We start from the raw sequence: 20,082 nt of genomic DNA, 5'->3' as shown, positions 1-20,082 counted from the left end.
CCATATAAAGGTCTCTGTGATACTTAGCATGAGTAAATGTCTACAAGTAAATAGCAGAATCAGGTCCTAAGTTGCTTGCCCGAAATTATAAAGCCAAGTCAGGGAGAGCCAGGACCAGGACAAATACTGACTAAACATAAAGTTTTATGTTTTAATTGCTGTAATAATTACTGGTCTTATTCAACATCTTCATTACAACTCATGTTGTAGAAATCCACATGCTCATCCAGTCACCTTTCACTCACACACAGTCATTTGAGAAGTCCAAAGTTGCTCATGGATCTATATTTGAATAAATTATACTTGTAAATAGATATCTATACTAGTATGTGGGCAGCTCACATTTGCAAATCTACTCAGAAGCTAAAATGAGTGTGAGTTGCCAGTGGAAAAGACACATTACCAAATGCTTTGTAAACCACAAACAATAGTGGTTCTGCAGGGAATTTACTGTATTCTTTCCTGAATCTGAAGAGAGTTCTGAGTTGTAGATTGTAATAAAGGTGAACTTCCGTTACAGAAATAAGTAAATTCCTATAAAGTCCAACTCTGTTCAAAGGTTTCTGGTTTGAATTGGAATCACATTAGTTTCTTGGAGAGAAGCTCTGCAGAAGCCAAATAAAGGTCTTCTGAGTGACTCGGTGCTTTATCCAAACCTGTTAAGTCAGTTGGAAGGCCTTTGGCTAGTATGAAATATTATGACTACTGTAAGACCAATTGGACCAATGATAGTTTGACATCTGAGTATCACTTTGCAGAAGCTTTCAATTGGTTGGTTGGTTGGTTTGGAGCAGACATTCTTTAGAATGGGCTAACCTTTTTTTATTCAGTGAAGCTACAGCGTTCACACTTTGCAAGTAGACTTGTCCCTCTTGCTTCCAGATACATCCTTGATGCTAAGGAGCTATTATTTTCTGAAAGTATTTTGTTTCCAATAGCCTTATGACACATAATGAACTGACAAGTGATGTATTTTTTTCACCGTTGCCTAACTAGGAAGCTGCCTACAATTCCACTGTTTTAATCATTTATTATAGCTACTCATTGTTATTCAGCAAAGCTCTCAGGAAAGAATTGTGTTTTGTCTGTGCCAAATCATTAACGTAGAGGTGGGAGGAGAGGAAAGAATGTGGAACTGTTTGTTCCTGAAGACTGTCATGATATACTGAAATGTCTTCCAGCAATACAATTGCCTATAATCTTAAAAGGAATGAATTCTTGGCTTAAGTGTTGAAGACTGATAGGGGAAACAGTCTTATTTAACCTCATGGGGTATAGTTGCAATGCAGCCAGGTACATGTGTAAATCATACTGACACAAAGAATAGGCTCTTCTGAGATCTGCAAAGTGATAGTAAAGGACTGCATATCTGAATAAAACCTCAGCAGGTAATTTGCACACTTCATTAGGCACTGTAATTGTCCTCACTTTGCATAGGACAGGGAGAGGACAGGTGGGTTTTGACTCTTTGCCAATTAGACCATTGTAGTTGGTCTGCTGCATCCTTTTTCCATTGCCTGTTCCACGTGCTATCTACCTCAAGCCTATCTGCCCACCTTTAAATCTTATCACTACCTAAGAAATCCTGATTGACCCTTTAAATGTGCTTTGGAATGCTATCCACTGCAACTGACTGCGCCAGTGTCATTACTTGTGCTGCCTTTGAGCTGTAAAATGATTAATACCATGGATGTAGTATCGCCAGTGCATCCAGTGCTCCATTTGGCACATCTTCCACTGAAATTATGTTAAACTAGGAAGAGCAAGTTGTGCCCGAAAAAGAGCAAGGTTATTGCATGGGTGACAGAGCTGAATAAATGGATCCCAGCAGCTGAAACTGTTTTCTACAGCTAGACCTTTCTTTCATATGTGGATTCTCTGGCATCTGGTGGTGCATGAGCCCACACCATGTTTGTCTGAGCCATTTATAGGAACTGTCTTTTCTCCCCAGCTGTCAATTTTTTGTAAGATTTATGAATCATATAATCAATTAACTTTTGCATAGTCTGCTTCTTAATATTATTAACAAACAGGCAGAGAACAGTGAATGAGATGGAAAGATTTACAGAAATGCCAGCATTTAAAAATGAAACAGGCTTAGTCATGGAATGTGCAGATTAGCATGCAAAGAAGGAAAGAGGAAGTCATCAAGATATGATTTATGGGCAGATGGTGACAGTCATTTCGTTACGAGAACTGCCTGCTTTCATCCATTAATACTACAACATTCCCTGGCCCTACATGTTGCATATACACTCTTGTACTAATTAGCCTCTTTCCTATTTGTTTTCATCCTTCAGCTGTGTTTTTGTAATTGTATAAATTGTGTAATACAGAAACTGCATTTTGTCTGGTTTTTTTTCATTTCTCTCTTGCATATTCCCAGTCCTGGGTAGAGTACTATACACAAGGCATTCTTTATGCTAGAAATGTAGGGTGTAAATGAGAGGAAATCTAGAACTGCTATGAAATAAGAGATAGAGGAAAATCTCCAAGAGATTTGAAGAAGGGACTTGCTGTTATGGCTGGATGAGAAAGAAGGAGGGGCCTGAGGGCAATGGAAAGCTAACACAGATTAGAGAAGGGAACATGATTTGTCCAGAACAGGTGGGTCTTAATAAATATTCAAGCAAGATTTTATGATTTTTTTTTTTCTATTTTCATCTCTAGTTGCTACAGATTTTGTTAGGGAGAGAGCAACAATTAACACAGCCTTGGAGAGGAATTTACTTAAAACTCTGACCAATACAGACATTATGGAAAAGGTAATGAAAGTATTCATCTCTTGCTTCCCAGCAGTCATAAAATGCATCAAAAATCATTTGCACTGCAAAGATAGGTAATACCCTGAGTCACTGTAAATATCAGCTTTTAAAAGAGGGAGCTGGATCACTGGTCTATAAATGTGCCCATTTTACACAGGGGCAAAAGTACTCAGTAACATACTAAGTGTAATAAGCCATTTCAACTGCCCAGGTCAGTGCAAGAAGTGGGAAACAGAATAGCTGTCAACTATGAAGAGTGCTTTATTATTTTCTTAGTGAGGGATGATAAAGTGAAACCTCACTGTGTTCACTGTCAAAGAAAGTCACATCAGCTTCAACTTCTTCTTGAATGTCAAATGGCTGTGGCTTTGAATTTGCTGTACCTGACTTTTCAGTTGAGACTAGGTATTAATATAAGACACTAATGACATTTCTACTGTGGTCAAATGGCAAGACTTTTAATGGTGCTTAGAACAGGCCATGTATGAAATAATAGCACAAATTAATTCCTAAGTTCAGGTGACTGTATTGATTAACTGGGTGTTATTAAAAAAAAAAAGACACTGATTGAACAGTACTTTTGTTAGAAGTTGCTTCCTCCACAATGATTTTATTTATCTCAGAATTTAAATCGTGATTAAGCAGTAGCACATTAATTCCTTGCAAAATATTTTTGATTGGGAATCATGGAATCCTAGAATGGCTCAGGTTGGAAGGGCCCTTAGAGATCATCTACTCCAACCTCAGCTCAACTTGGCTGCTCAAGGCCTTGTCCAACCCTCTGGACTCACTCCAACAGCTCTGTGTCCTTATTACAATGGGGACACCAGAACTGGAGACAGCATTCAACGTGGGGTCTCAGCAGAGCAGAGTCAAGGGGCAGAATCCCCTCTCTTGCCCTGCTGGCCACACTCTTCTTGATGCAGCTCAGCACACAGCTGCCTTCTGGGCTGCAGGAGGGCACTGCTGTCTTATGGTGAGCTTCTCAGCAATCAACATCTCCAAGTCTCTTTCTTCAGAGCTACTCTCAACCCTGGATTTTTGCCTGTGTTTGTCTCAACCTAGATGGAGGACCCTACACTTTGACTTGTTGAACCCCATGCAGCTGGCACTCGTCTACTTCTCAAGCCTCTCAAGATCCTTCTGGATGGATCCCGTCCCTCAAGTGAGTCCAGTGAACCGTATAGCTTGGTGTCGTTGGCAACCTTGCTGAGGTGCCCTCAATGCCACTGCCCATGTTGCTGACAAAGATATGAAGAACAAACCAAGAATTTTTCAGCTCATACTAACTGTGAAACTTCCATGTTTTTATGAAGAATGTTCTGTAAATAGTTATATGGGAAATGTGTCAGTGTGGTCTTTAGACTTCATGGTTATTTGTTCCATGGTAGATTCATGGATCCTTTCCTAAATGACAGGTACTAAATTTTCTCATTTATGCTAAACAGTTTCATTGTGTGGCATTGTTTTTCTCTCCCTCCTGCTTCCAGGTAGGTAGTTCACTGTTGAGTGCTGCCATCATACAAATATTATCAACACAGTATATATTTCCAGGTTATCTAACTTGCCAGGTTATCTAACTTTCAAACTTTGATTCTTGAGAAAAAAAAAAAGAAAGTTCTGAGCCCCTAAAAATGCATTTTTCTGTGGCTTTACATGTCCTGGATCCACTTCTTTCTTGTTTTATTGGGTAGGAAGATTTATGACTGAGCTAAGCACTACTCAAAAATCTTGCAGATCAAAGAAAGTTAGGGTTATTGTGAAAGATCTTTTGTGTCAAATACACTAGGTTTGGAGTAATTGAGCTGTGCTAGTCATACATGGATCATAAATGCTCAGAGGTTTTAAAAACTCAAGAACAGAAAAAATCCTGCCTAAGACACTTCATTAAAAAGAAGCATTGTGCTAATTAAACATTTAATGAATCATAAAATTGACTAAGTGGTTTCTCCTGGTTGAGGGGAGAAGACCTAAGCCTTTCTTTCTCACCTAGAAAACTTCCACAGTGAGCCATCGTTTGGCACCACAGGATGATTTGTAAGCTTGCCATAGTATGAGCCACAAAAGGTGTATGTGATGCCTTTTTGGGGAAATGGGTAGGGCCATGTGTACATGTTCAGAGTCCTCATTAAAAGGATATAGACTCCTCATGGTGTTCTCAGAATGTGGCACTTCTTAAGTAGTGAATATGATCTGAAAATACCAAGGAGAATTCTTAACTATTGATGTGAGGTGAATTGTGTTTGGTTAATGCTCAGTAATAAACAACAATCTTAGAACTTTGTCCAGAATCAGAACTTCTTTCTTATGGATGTGTGCCCTAACTGCTTGCTTGGTATTACCTTTTGTATGGTAATTCTGTGTCAGTGAATCCTTATAACAACTTTGAAAAGAATATCAGGAGTGTTCTCATCCAGAAAAATGCTTTCCTGACCAATAGGGCAGATGGCAGAGGAAAGCTTCAATGAACTTGGGTAAAACTGACCTCAGAATGATGACTGGTATCCCCAAAATAAGGAGGACACAGAGCTGGTGGAGTGAGTCCAGAGGAGGGCCATAAAGATGATCTAAGGGCTGGGTCATCTCTGCTATGAGGATAGACTGAGTGAGCTGGGGTTGTTCAGCCTGGGGAAGAGAAGGCTCCAGGGGGACCTTAGAGCTGTCTTCCAATACCTGAAGGGATCCTACAGAAAGGCTGCAGAGGGTGTCTAGAGGCAGGATAAGAGGGAATGGCTTGAAGCTGATGGAGAGTAGGTTTAGATTGGATCTTAGGAAGAAATTCTTCAGTAGGAGGGTGATAAGATGCTGGAGTAGTTTGTCCAGGGAGTCTGTGTCTTCCTCCTCCCTGGGGGTGTTGAAGGCCAGGTTGGATGAAGCCTTGAGCAGCCAAGTCTAGCTGACTTGGCTAGGTGTCCCTGCCCATGGTGGGGAGGTTTCAGTAGATGACCTCTGAGGTCCCTTCCAACCTGAGCCATTCTGTGATTCTATGACTTTCTGCTCATACAATGTCACTGTTAGGCTATATTGCATAAAAGGTGAGAACTGTGGAATTTTATGTGGGGGATAGTGGATGATATTAAAGAGTTCTTTGAAGATTTGTTATATCACATCCCTCAGCAGTGTTTGGTTGGAATGGTACTTAGTCTTTCATTTCTGAAAAGGCACAAATGCAAGACTACTAAGTGCATATGTGGATAGAGGCCAAATGGACAGTTTGGCCTGAAGCTGTCACTGATTTATTCCCGTGGTGGAACTGGTGGAGATAATTGCAAAAGAAGAAGTTCTGAAAAAAAATAGGAGTCATATTATCTGTCTCTCTTAGTAGAAGAGGAGAATTTATGTATTTGTGTAGCTTAGGGTTGCTTAAGAAAATAATAGCATCCATCCCATTTTATGACCTTGGGGATCATTATTATGTGGGAAAGAATGCAAAAAAACCCCAAACCCTCATAGTAGAACTAAAGTAAGGTAAATGTAGTTACACAGTTACTGATAAGTGTAGTCCCTTCCCAATATTTACTTAGGTAGCAGTTCCCTCAAATATACAGCAGTTCTTATGGTACTGCAAAGTTTAAAATAATCTAGGTGGTTATGGAGAATTCAGGCAGCCATTAGTGCTACATTGCTCAGATATACAGAATGATACCTGACTGGACTTTTTATTGTGACTGCTTCAGTGGCTCTTCTTATTCATTGTGGTGTCTTACTCTTGAATAAGGATTTGGTATTCAAAATGCCTGAACCTCATGGAAACATTTGTTTAGGGGCTTGTGAGTTGGGGAAAGAGCATAACTGATCAAAAGGAAATGTATTTCAGAGTGTACAAGCCAATTTTTGTGTCCTCAACCAAGTATCTGGGGAGTATAGTGCCAGAAGGTTGTCTTTCTGCAGGAGTGAGGAGACTAGAAAAACAATTTTGATAGTAAAGCAGATAGCAGGGCCATAATTAGAGCTTCTGTGCTAGCAGCCAGAAGTCTCTGAGAGAGGTTACAAGTATTTAGATACAGCAATAAAGTTAGTTATTGGGTTCAAATAATTTACACTTCAAGAATCAGTCTTTACCTTTGACTTTTTTGTTGTTCTTTTATGGTTGTAATGAATGATTATGCCATTATGGTGTAATGAATGATATATAACAGCAACATTTGTTTCTTTGAGAGGCCATGCTGATTGTCACTTACACTGTTTCCTGGCCAGTCAGTAGCTCTTATTTCCTAGCATGCACTTGCTATCTCACCATTTCCTCCTACTCCAGCCCTCTTTTTCTTCCCTTCATTTATTTTTCAACCATCACCTTTCCTTTACTTCTCCCACTACTTGCAACTTCCTTCCCATCTCCTTCTTCCTTTCTTTAAACACTGAAGATAAAGATTTCAGGAGTTTTTTTCACTCCCATTGATAGTTTTAATTAACCGGTTGTACCAGTTATCTGATACCAGTTATACCAGTTAACTGGTATAAATGTCATATTCTTGCTTCTAAACACTCATTAGACATTGATTTGAGGTCATACCTTATGATGAAAAATATGGAATCCTTACATTAGGGGACTGAAAAACATAAATAGACTTTAATGACTTTAAGAATCATTTTAATTTGTGAGAAGCCAGCCTGGGTGCCTTATGCAATGTGTTGTATTTTCTTCCTGTGAAAGGAATTAATAACATCTCATTTCACCTGGTCCATGGAATTTAAATAGTCAGCAGAGACACATTTAATATTGATTTCTTGTAAAAATTCAGTTTGCATCCTTTGCTCAGAATGACACAATGAAATGTCTAGACACAATGAAATGTCTAACAAATGAATATAAGGAAAAACTTTTTGTCTTTGACAGTGCCAGAGCCCTGGAGCAGGCTGCCCAGTGAGATTGTGGAGTCTCCTGCTCTGAAGACATTCAAAACCAGCCTGGATGTGTTCCTCTGTGACCTGCCCTGGGTGATCCTGTTCTGGCAGGGGAGTTGGACTGGATGATCTTTCGAGGTCCCTTCCAACCCCTAATGTTCTGTGGTTTTGTGATTCATTATCTCACATTCTGTAGCAGCAAATAATCCCAACTCAAACAAAAAACATATTGCATATACCAGAACTTGCAGTTTAGAAACACTTGGACAGGCAGAGCTGACAAGTTAAGAAACATTTAAGCTGTGGAACAGAGATGAGGAAATAAAAAAACCCAACAGTTTGTTTTGACTTTTGTTTACAGAGTTGTAATGCTGTAAACTTTGTATAGAATGTAGTATTTAAGAATATGGGCTAGTACTAAGAACATATTATATGTGTTTTCCTGCTTACTATTGAGTTTTTCTGTGCTTACCTTAGGATTCCATGGAGTTCCTTAGAAATCTGATAAAGAAAATACTCATTTCTTTGATTGCTTATGCAAGTGACCAAAGTCCTTTTATGATATGTTTGAGTAATACCATCAGGATCATGATGTGAAAATAATCAATATATGATGAATACATGGAATGGTAGTTGTGGTCAAACATAGATGGAGCATGTTTAATGTTTAATGTTTACAGTCAGTTATTTTGGGCTCATCATTTCCCTTCCTGGAAGGCAGTGCTCCTTTAATGTTGAATGTCTCTGCTGCTAACAGTGCTTCACACACTTCAAAGATGTGGAGATTTTGTTCATTATTTTTATTTATTGTTTGGCTTAGTTGAATTTATTCATTGAAGAAGCTCAATTCTTGTATTGATAACTTTCTGATTTCAAGGGGTGATTGTTTTTTTCACTGTAACACCGCCTACACTCTCTCTGCCCATTGATCTGTGATGCTGCTCTCAGCTGAGTGAACAGCTTCTAGTTCAGAAAATGTATGAATAAGACAGCAAGAAGTGCCATGGAAAGTGATCAAAACATCAAAACTGCGTTTGTTCCTAAGCTTGGTGGAAAGTGGTAGATCTGATACTGATTATCTGATTATTCTAACTTTTCTATGTAAAAGTGTTTAATTATTTTTTTCCCCCAAGTAATGTTTAAAAGGGTTGCCAAGGGAGTCTTGGGGACTTGGGAAAGTCAAACTGAAGTGAGGTGCTAGGCTGTCTGGGAGGACTTGAACCAGATTCAGAAAACAACTAAATTAATTAAACTAGAATTTCAGAATGGTAAGAAAATGAGACCTATGGTGTAATAGCAATAAGGTCTCCCCTGAGCCTCCTCTTCTCCAGGCTAGGTATTTGTTAGGTATTTTGTAAAAAAAATAAATCCATCCATTGTTGTGGCAAGCAAAATGTGCCTTGAGAAGGGCAGGTAATCATTTGTTCAAAAGAAATGTAATTAAAAAATGAAACATCAGTTTAGAAAATCTAGTTAAGATTGAAATGTTCTTTGGTGTGTCAAATAAATGATCATTGTTTTTCCAGGTGAAACAGATGTCGTTATATGAATGGACACAGAGGTGTTGCACAGAGTCCAGAGGAGGCCACAAAGGTGATGAAGGGCTGGAGCACCTCTGCTATGATGATAGGCTGAGGGAGCTGGGGTTGTTCAGCCTGGAGAAGAGAAGGTTCCAGAGGGACCTTAGAGCTGCCTTCCAATACCTGAAGGGACTGGCAGGAAGGCTGCAGAGGGAGTTTCCATGAGGGTGTCCAGAGACAGGACACGGGGGAATGGTTTGAAGCTGAGGGAGGGCGAGGTTAGACTGGATCTTATGAAGAAATTCTTCAGTAGGAGGGTAGTGAGACTTGGAATAGATTGTCCAAGGAGGCTGTGTCTGCCTCCCTGGGGGTGTTGAAGGCCAGGTTGGATGAGGCCTTGAGCAGCCAAGTCTGGTTGAGAGGTGTCCCTGGCCTATGGTGGGGAGGTTGGAGTAGATGATCTCTGAGTTCCCTTCCAACCTGAGCCATTCTGTGATTCTATGCAATGTCAAGAGTTTCTAAAAAGGCACAGACTGCTATGGGGTTTGGTGCTGAATTAAAATTAAATGTGTTTTTTAAAAGCATTCATGCATTGATCTTGAATTGGATGTGGACCAAAAGATTTTATGTCAGTGAAAATCTGTAGAGCTTGGTAATGTGACACAATTCCACAGAGTGGTAGAGCTGTAAGAACAAGAAGACTGCTTGGATAAGAAGCAGTAGCTTTAAAGTTCTTTAAAATGAGGTGGAGGAGGCAGCCATTGCCACAAGTGTCTCCATTCTTTTGAGATAGTCTTTCACTATAGATTCATGGATATTGTTAAGTCTGGACTTCAGCTGTTAGTATAATGGAAAAGGATCAAAACAGTCTGAGCTGTGACAAGTGAAAGTTCAACATGACTCAGTAAAACATTACCTTCTGATAGACGCGGGTATGACTGAGAACATTGCAATGCTTCTGTCATATGCCAGCTTGCTGAATGTGTTAATGTCAGAGGCGGTGTTGCAAGCTTGCTAGGTCTGCAAAGAGACCAGGAAATTAACATACCAATGCTCCAAGTGAGGGGCATGGGCATGTTCCCTGCCATAACTGCTTTTGTTGTTATGTCCTGTGTAGGAAAGAAAACTGAGATCAGAATAACTGAGGGGTAGGGTTAGGGGTTAGGCTTAGGGGGTTGGTCTAACTAGGGGTTGAGATTAAGGGTAGGATGTACATTTGTATGCCCACCTTTGTTCTGTAGGTTTGTTAGCAAACCTTGTGCCTGGCATAGGCTTTAATTGCAAGGCAACTGAGGCTTTGTCCTCTGTAGGTATTTCATAAGGTGACTCCAACTGAATTAGCTATTTGCACATGTAGAAGAAGTTTACTCAGCTGAAATAGGCTGAGTGCAGGACTAAATGTTTTCTTGAAATGTTTTGCATACAATTTGCATGTAGTTCTTTGTGTTGGGTTGTCTTGAAGGAAGTCAAGAAAAGCACATGAAGTTGATACTTGGAATAGTAACTATTTCATAGTAAAACTAGTGTACTCTTTAAGGGGAAACAAGTTAAATACTGGCTTAGCCGCATTTTTAGGCATCACATATCATAAGAAGCCCAGAAATATATATATGTATGAATTTAAAAGTCAGTGTAAGTGCTGAAAAATGCCTGCCTTTACTTGCATACAGATGTTTTAGATGGCATTGTTTTAAAAGACAGCCTTTACAATTTTTAAATAGCAGTTTCAGAAGATGTATTATCAGTTTTATTGACTATCATTGTTGGACTTGAATATCAAGCAGTGCAAATAAAACAAAGTTACTTACACAAGTCTTGAGCTGAGCATGAGCTTCTTGCATCCCTCGTAGAAAAACGTTCTTATTTTGCAAAGGAGTGCCTGCTCTCTTGAAAAACTCAGCAGTTGGGTGCAGTACATGAACAATGGCTGCATCACCATGTTTAACCTGGCATGCAAAGAAAAAAGCAAATGTAGGCAAATTTGGTTTCTGCGGTTTGCACTGAAGTTTCATAGTATCATAGTATCAGTCAGGGTTGGAAGGGACCACAAGGATCATCTAGTTCCAACCCCCCTGCCATGGGCAGGGACACCCCACACTAGATCAGGCTGGCCAGAGCCTCATCCAGCCTGGGCTTAAACACCTCCAGGGATGGGGCCTCAACCACCTCCCTGGACAACCCATTCCAGGGCTTCACCACTCTTGTGGTGAAGAACTTCCTCCTCATGTCCAGCCTCAATCTCTCCACCTCCACCTTCATTCCATTCCCCCTAGTCCTATCACTGCCTGAGATCCTGAGAAGTCCCTCCCCAGCCTTCTTGTAGGCCCCCTTCAGATACTGGAAGGCCACAATTAGGTCACCTCAGAGCATTCTCTTCTCCAGACTGAACAGCCCCAACTCCTTCAGTCTGTCCTCATAGGAGAGGTGCTCCTATGTTTCAGTTGCTGGTACATTTTTCAACAGCCTGACTTCAGTTATCATAAGTTCTTAAGACAATTTTCAACATATTTTTTGTGCTCCTCTGAAGTTTTTGGCAGCAACATTATGGTTTGTAATAGGCATTGCAATTGTGGTATTTATTTGAAAGTCAGGAATTGTATCTGCAATTGCCAGTTGCAGCTTTTGCTTTCATAAGGTGGACCTCTATTTTGCAATGCAAATATATCTTGAATTTTTGAACTGCATTGGTATTCTTGGATATACTCTGTGTAGGAGGAATGGTCAGTGAGAAGCTGTAATGGGTTGGGGCAGGTCCCCTCCCCACCACAGGCAGAAATAACGACTCAGGCAAACGGATTGCAAAGGTGATGAAAGTTTAAATAGAAAGCAGTGAATGTTACAGAAAACCCAAAGCGCAGTGACAAAGAAAGATCCCATCCCCACCTGAGGGTACATGCAAAACCCCCAGGGCTCCTTCTTCCCCCTCCCTCTGCTGGGCTAGTCTCAGCTGGCCAGGCCTGAGACTGCCCATCCCCCTGTGGCCTTGGGCCCAATCAGGCCCATGGCCGGGAGATCTCTCCCCCAGTTACCAAGTCTCGGAGAGGGAAGGAAAGAGGAAGTGCCAGACTCCGCACTGGATCTTATAGTGGTGCAAAGAATTATGGTAGGAAATACACAATTTCCTGTGTCCATCCCTCTGGGCTGGACTTCTGGACACAGGAAGTGAATGCACCAGGGGGGCACCCAGCTCAAACTACAACAGAAGCCAAGAGTTAAAATCAGATCTTCAGACAGCAGAGTGAGCATGCAAGCTCTTTCCTCGCCAGCAGAGCACGGATCCGATGGGGGGGAGCTCCCTCTGTCTCCGCGAAGATGGAAATACAGGAGAGGCTGAGCATGCCTTCAGCCCCTTCAGTTCCTTGGCTGCATCTTCCAAGCTTTATTGAAGAAATGGGCTGGAAGTGGGATGAAGGAATTGCTTCCGTGCAGGTGCACTCTCTCAACCGAGTGCCATTTTATTCTGTGGCATTGCAGAGCTGGACTAAAAGTGAACTGGGTACATAAAATACATATATAAGTGCTGAGTAGTATGTAAAATTACCCCTGCACTACTTGTATGGGGTCTGCCTGGGGCTGAAACTGAAGTCAGCATACTGTTCTGGTAGTTTGCAGTCTGGTATCCTGCAACTGCTTTTCCACTTTAAAGGCTGGGCTAACAAAAAACCACCTAACAATATTATGCATTATGAACCTGTAATTCAGCATGTCATCATCCTAATGTAAAAGTCTGTGTGAGGAAGAGCTGTTACAATGAGATAATGTCAAGTACACATCTTTTTCTACTTACAGCTTTTAGCATCTGTTCGGGGAAACACAAATCTTCATTGCTGACTTCCTGGCATGTCAAAGAGAAGCCTCTTTTGTTCTTAAAGAAAACAGTGTAGAAGTTCTAAGCTTAAAGTTTGTTATGGAAACACTAGACAGAAGGGTTCACTTATCATTTGGCCTTTTAACAATAAAGTACATGAATGACTGCATCAGCAAGAGACACTGTATCTCATGAGGTTTGTGTTCCCAAGCCTATCTAAAATGCAAGAAACAGCTGCCTGTTGCCTGTTTCACCTGTTCTCCCAGGGAGCTGTCTGTAGGGTTTTGAGAAAAGGACAGGCCACAAAAGAAGCCAAATTGGGAAAGGAAACATGCTCCCCATATAGCTGATTTCCACACACACTTTCAGAGAGCGTCTGTATCGCAGCTTTGTGGCTGTGGACGCCCTTTTCTTTGAGCGGGATTATATCATGGTAAACTGAACTATGGCACTGTGGTTAGAGTTGACACTAATTGGCAGGAATTCTAGATGACTGTACTCTAAAATATGTGACTTCTGTGTAGAGGACATAATCCTCTTCCTGAGAAGATCTACAAGTGAGTTAGAGTCAAAAAAATCTAAATTCAAGGGGTTTGGTTTGTGGAGAAAGGATATCTGGCTTGGAATTTGTTTAATGATGGAAAAAAAGAAAGGTAATCAGGCAATTACAGTTCAGGGAAATGCTTGAAAAAGTCCAACACAGAGCCACAAAGAAGGTGAAGGAGTGGAGCATCTCCCTGCTGAGGACAGGCTGAGGGAGCTCTGGGGCTCTTTAGCTTGGAGCAGAGGAGCCTGAGGGATGCCCTCATTCATGTTGATAAAAATGTAAAAGGCACTGTTGGGAGGATGGAGCCAGGCTCTGCTTGGTCATGTCCAATGATAGGACAAGGGGTAATGGGTGCAAGCTGGAGCAGAGGAGGTTCCATGGGAACAGAAGGGAAAACTTTTTCCCTGTGAATGTGCTGGAGCCCTCGAGCAGGCTGCCCAGAGAGGTTGTGGAGTCTCCTTTGCTGGAGACATTCAAAACACACCTGGATGTGTTCATGTGTGACTTGCCCTAGGTGATCCTGCTCTGGCAGGGGGGTTGGACTGGATAATCTTTAGAGGTCCCTTCCAACCCCTACCATTCTGTGATTCTGCTGTGAATTGCTATACACCAAATGTAAAGAAAGATCAGAGATGACCTCAGTGAGAGATTTTTACACATGGACTTACCACTTTCTCAATCTCCTTTAAAAGCTCATTCCACAGCATGCTTTCAAAGCATTGGTGGCTGTTGCTTTGGTGATTGCCAAAGGATGTAGCAATAAGGCAAAGAGTTAAGAGGAAGAAGCAGCTCCAGGTGCAATACATTGTCTAGTTCTGGAACAATCAGAAGACAAAAGGCTTAATAGGAGCAGGATGCTTTTACAGTTTTGTAAAGTCACACAATACTTATCTTCCCACTGCTTCTATGTGGCTAGACATGCTCAAAACCTGGCATTATTTGTTGTAGTAATTTTGACTAAGTACAAATTATTACCTACTAAGTTATGAGTTTAAAAGAAATTATGTTTTCCCCAGCATTTTTCTGTGTAGAGATACCTGTGAGCTTCTTACCTCCAACTCGTAACACGACTTAAAACCATTACTTGAAAATGTGAGGTTATATTTTAGTCAGATATTGTTGTTATAAAGCAATAAAGTGAAAAAGGAAACAAGTAAATTAATCTAGAAAAAAAACAGCAATAAAATCAAACAAGCCTACCTTGTGGATAATGTTTAGTTCCTGGCTGTGCACTTGTGTAGGGTTCCTGGGGTACCCTTCTGTCAGCTGTCTCAGTCCCTTTTAAATGCTCCTCTCCCACTTCTGCAAACATCTGGCTACTTCCTCTCAGCAGGTGATGGAGAGTGAAACTTCTTTCTTTCAGCATTCCATCACTTCAGGTGTGTTGATTTCCAGGCTATAGAGAGGCTATATGTGGGTGGCACAGAGACCACATTTTAAAGTTTTCATTTAAACAGAGTAAAGCTGGATGGCTGAAGTCTGTAGACCAGAAGCTTAATGCTTATTTTACTGTATTATACAACTTTATAGTTTGTAAATATTCACATGCAGGTGATAAAATATAAACCATGCTGTTCTTCAATACAAGCAAATGCCATCTTTACCAGTTACAGTATGCATGTAGAAATGCATCTAAGCCAGTGTGTGCCCAGATGGCCAAGAAAGCCAACAGTATCCCAGTCTGTATCAGCAATAGTCTGGCCAGTAGGACCAGAGAAGTGATGCTCCTTCTGTACTCAGCGCTGGTGAGGCCACACCTTGAGTACTGGGTTCAGTTTTGGGCCCCTCACCACAAGGAGGACATTGAAGTGCTGGAGTGGGTCCAGAGAAGGGCAATAAAGCTGTTGAAGGGTCTGGAGAACAGGGCTGGTGAGCAGGAGCTGTGGGAACTGTGGCTGTTTTATCTGGGGGTTAGGAGGCTGAGGGGAGAGCTCATTGTTCTCTCTACAAATACCTGAAAGGAGGTTGGACCCAGGTTTCTTCTCCCAAGTAACAAGTGACAGAATGAGAGGAAATGGCCTCGAGTTGCCCCAGGGAAGGTTTAGACTGGATGTTAGAAGAAACTTGACTGAAAGGGTTGTCAAACACTGGAATAGGCTGCCCAGGGAGGTGCTTAAATCCCCATCTCTGGAGGTGCTTAAAAGGCCCAGTGGGGTTGTTTAAAAGGCTGAGGACATGGCTTAGCACCAGACTTGGTAGAGTTAGAGAATGGCTGGACTTGGTGGTCCTAATGCTCTTTTCCAACTGAAAGGATTCTGTGTGATTTATACTTCTGTAAGTAATACTGAACATAATAAAAACATTGAACTTTACTCATTCTATGTGAACATTTGTGTTTGTAGTTCTATAAGTATTATATTTACTTCCAAATCAAAAAATCCAAACTCATATGCACACACATGTATGTACATGTCACACATACACATGGTACTTTCTCAAGTTACACCAGCTACTGGGAAGGAATAGAATAGAATAGAATAGAATAGAATAGAATAGAATAGAATAGAATAGAATAGAATTAACCAGGTTGGAAGAGACCTTTGAGATCATCGAGTCCAACCTATCATCCAACACTAATCAACTAAACCATGTCACCAAGCACCCCATCAAGTCCCTTCCTTAACACCTCCAGTGATGGGGACTCCACCACCTCCCTGGGCAGCATATTCCAATGGCCAATCACTCTTTCTATGAAGAACTTCTTCCTAACATCCAGCCTAAACCTCCCCTGGTGCAGCTTGAGGCTGTGTCCTCTTGTTCTGGTGCTGGTTGCCTGGGAGAAGAGACCAACCCCCACCTGGCTACAACCTCCCTTCAGGTAGTTGTAGATAGCAATAAGGTCTCCCTTGAGCCTCCACTTCTCCAGACTAAGCAACCCCAGCTCCCTCAGCCTCACCTCATAGGGTTTGTGCTCCAAACCCCTCACCAACTTTGTTGCCCTTCTCTGGACACGTTCCAGCAACTCAACATCAGGGACTGTAGGCTGGATGAACTGAAGAGAATTAACTTCCAAGAGAGCTAATCCATACCAATTTTGGAAGAAAAAAAAAAAAATGAAGTGAAGCACCTCTACTATGAGGATAGGCTGAGGGAGCTGGGGGTGTTCAGCCTGGAGAAGAGAAGATTCTCTGGGGAGACCTTAGAGCCGCCTTTCGATACCAGATAGGATCCTAAAAGAAGGCTGCAGAGGGACTGAATCTGTAGAACCTAAACAAATTATTCTGAGAAGTGGAGATCTACACTATGAAAGTTTTGAAAGGGTTATTCTTGGTCTCATTCTGTCAAATGATGAGCAAAGAAGCGCTCAGTTCTGGTCCTGGAATAAAGTATTTAACTCCAGTACAGTGACCCTTTCCCTGCGGTTTGATATTCTCTGCAAACCTGCATATTCACTTCTGTTGTTCAGGTCATTAAAAGAGACATTGAAAGCACTGGTTCCAGCACAGATTCTTCAGGAATGGTGTTGGGAACTCAACAGTCAGTTGATTGCAACCTTTTGAGCCTGCCTAGCCAATTTACAACTTATCTTCCAGCCTGTGTATGAAAGCTGCATTTCACCTACTGGACTAAAGCCAGTCTTGGAGCACCGTGTCACAAGCCATGCTAAGATATTAAAATCACTTGAATGAGTTACAAAAGTATGGAGAAACAGATTTTAGTCCAAGATTTGGGACTCTGAAAACCCAACATTGTAATCAGAGAGAAATAGAGAATCTGAGGTCAAACACTTAACTCCGAATGCAACTAGCCAGAGTCTGAAACTATCCCATAGTCATGCTGCTTTTGCCACTTGAGTGCAATGGGAATACAGCTACAAAGGCTCAGCACAACATTCCTGATGATTCATCTTCATACTTGTCTCATCTTGCAGCTCCCAGTATTTACTCTGTTGTACCCTTTTGTGTAACCACTGTTTTCCCTTCTCTTAATATGCTAAAGGTGGAATATGCATTCCAGGTGAAGGTTCAGTAGTGTCAGCCAGGAAATAATTTTCCTTTATATTTGGGTCTGGCAATTTAGAGCTTGAATCTCACCATGCTGGGATGTTCTTATATTTAATGGATTAAAAACATATCAATGTCCTATGTGTTTCAGTAAAGGCCCTCAGATTAACTAGAACTACAAGACTGAGTTTGCAAGCAAAAGCTTTAGTATTTGCCATGCCTGTTCTATACTTCAAATGGAGACATTTTTCATGGAACTTCTGCTCTTGTTTCACTTAGGCTCTGTTCAGACACCTCAGAGTAATTGCTTGCTATTACCTCTTAATGTGTGCCCTAACCATGTTGGAACAAGAAGCTAATCAGTGCTGGGATGAAGCAACACCCTTCCCCTCCCCAATTCTGTACTCTTGTTCCCATTTGAAGAAAATAATAGAATAACAGAATGGTCTGGGTTGGAAGTGGCCTCTAAAGGTCATCTAGTACAACCCCCTCTGTGGTAGATTCATAGAATAGTTTGGGTTGGAAGAGCCCTTAAATATCATTTAGTTTCAACCTCCCTGCTATGGGCAGGAACACCTCTCAACTAGACTTGGCTGCTCAAGTCATCATCCAACCTGTTCTCGAACGCCTCCAGGGAGGAGGCATCTACAGCCTCCCTGGGCAGCCCATTCCAGTGTCTCACCACCCTCAATGGAAAGAATTTCTTCCTAATCTCCAGTCTAAATGTCCCTTCCTCAAGCTTCAATCCATTCTATCTCAGCCTGTCACTACAAACCCTTGTAAAAAGTCCCTCCCCAGCTTCACTGAGGTTCTGGAAGGCCACTAGAAGGTCTCCCTGTCCTACATAGCTGTAAATCCACATCTGTAATCTCACCACCACACTAGTCAATAAGAAAGATCAAATAGAGTTTACTCTAATGTGATATTAAAACTTAGTTTTCCCTCATTTTTGTGTGCATTTTATCTCAAGGCTGGAATGATGTAAAATTCCAGCAGAGGGACCCCTCATACCTTGTGATGCACATTGCTTGTACCAGTCTCTTGTTGCTGGGTGTGTGTTTTGTTCTCACAGGAAGGTTACCTGGAATGTCAAGTGTGGAATACTGAACTTCAGTTTTGCATATAACTTGTAAAAGAACTTTTTAAAGTTAAGAAAACCCAAAAAGAACAGAAAACAACAAAGGGTGTCCTGCTGAGGAAATATAATTGATAGCATTAAAAAAGTCTCAGAGAAAAGCTACCAGTTCTGTAAGTGAAATATAAAAACTCCTTCTTTATCTACCCCCTGGTCAGATCCACTTTTTCAACTGTTGCAATGGTTAAAAGTCTACAACTTGCATTTTAAAGGTCAGTTTTCCTAGAAGACCCTAAGAATGTATATTGGTCACATTTCTTCCATCTTTGATGGACTCAGTATTTGGTTTTAGCACTGCAGAGGAGTCAAGTTTTCTGTGTGACAACAAAGGAAATAAGTGTGAATTAGGGTATAAGTGGTAATGCACTGTGTGTAGAATCATGTGTGAAAATAAAGGAGGAAGATTGCTGAGTCCATCTGTTCCATCCCCTGGCCCCAGCTCAGGCTCAACTCCATTTGAACTATTCACTCCTGGTAGCTGGGCGATCTTGTAATTAAAAAGCTCAAATAGCAAAGCTTTTCTACAGCCTCCACATATAATCTGTTCCAATCTCAGCTATTCTTTTTATGTGAAAGTTTCTCCTACATTCTGAAGTAAATCTCCCTTAATTCAGTTGTAAATAAAGCATAATAACCCACCAGCCTCTTTGTTGCTGAAATAGTGCTGCTCTTTAAGATTGTGGATGTGAAAGTATCCACGCTGATGCTGTGGAAGGAAGGCTTAGCTTTTGTAATTTTTGACCAAAAGACTTAAGTAGCAGTGAGTTGCATCAAGAAAAATAACAAACAAACAACAAAAGGAAGACAAGAGAGAGACTGTTGAGGGCGTTCTACTCTGTTGATACAATTGCATTTAAATTCTAAACCTGGCTTCTGAAGAAAGAGTTCATGGAATCATTGCACTTATTTGTCACTCTGCTAAACTCACAGCTTGTGATGCAAAAAGGAAACACACCTTGTAAGTCAGCTCAGGAGTTTATTGTCAATGTGATTGAAATATCAACAGAACAATCAAAAGAACTGTTGTAGTAATGAAAGCTGGGGGGGAGAAGGGGGAAAGGAAAAAAGCAAAGGCTATTACTACAAATAGGTCTCCTTAGTAATAATATGCTTTAAATTGTTATTCACACCCATCCACTGTGCCCTGGATCAGTGGCTCCAGTCTCTCTCCATAAAGAAGTCAGGGAGAAAGGGGTTGCAGAAGGATTCAGCGTCCCATTGTTCTTTGCTGAGAGGAGAGATGGTGGTGGTGGACTTTCTTTCCCTGTGCTGGGGAATTACAATATTCATGGTTTCTTCTTCATTCTGGGTTCACTTTGGGCTGTTTTCATGTTTTCTGACCCAGGTTTGCATCTTGTCCTTTGTTAATGCCTGCAATGTCATATTAAATCCACAGTTTGCATTCAGACTGCTTTGTAGATGTTAAAAGCCTTGTCTTTGTTTTCTTTGTGACCTTTAAAACCAGTTTTGTCCAGCTCCATGTCTGTTTCTTTAACTGACCAGTGATGAAGCGTCTAC

The sequence above is a fragment of the Dryobates pubescens genome, chromosome 21, assembly GCF_014839835.1.
Source record: "Dryobates pubescens isolate bDryPub1 chromosome 21, bDryPub1.pri, whole genome shotgun sequence".
NCBI classification, from domain to species: Eukaryota; Metazoa; Chordata; class Aves; order Piciformes; family Picidae; genus Dryobates; species Dryobates pubescens.
This window is presented reverse-complemented; position numbering follows the sequence as displayed.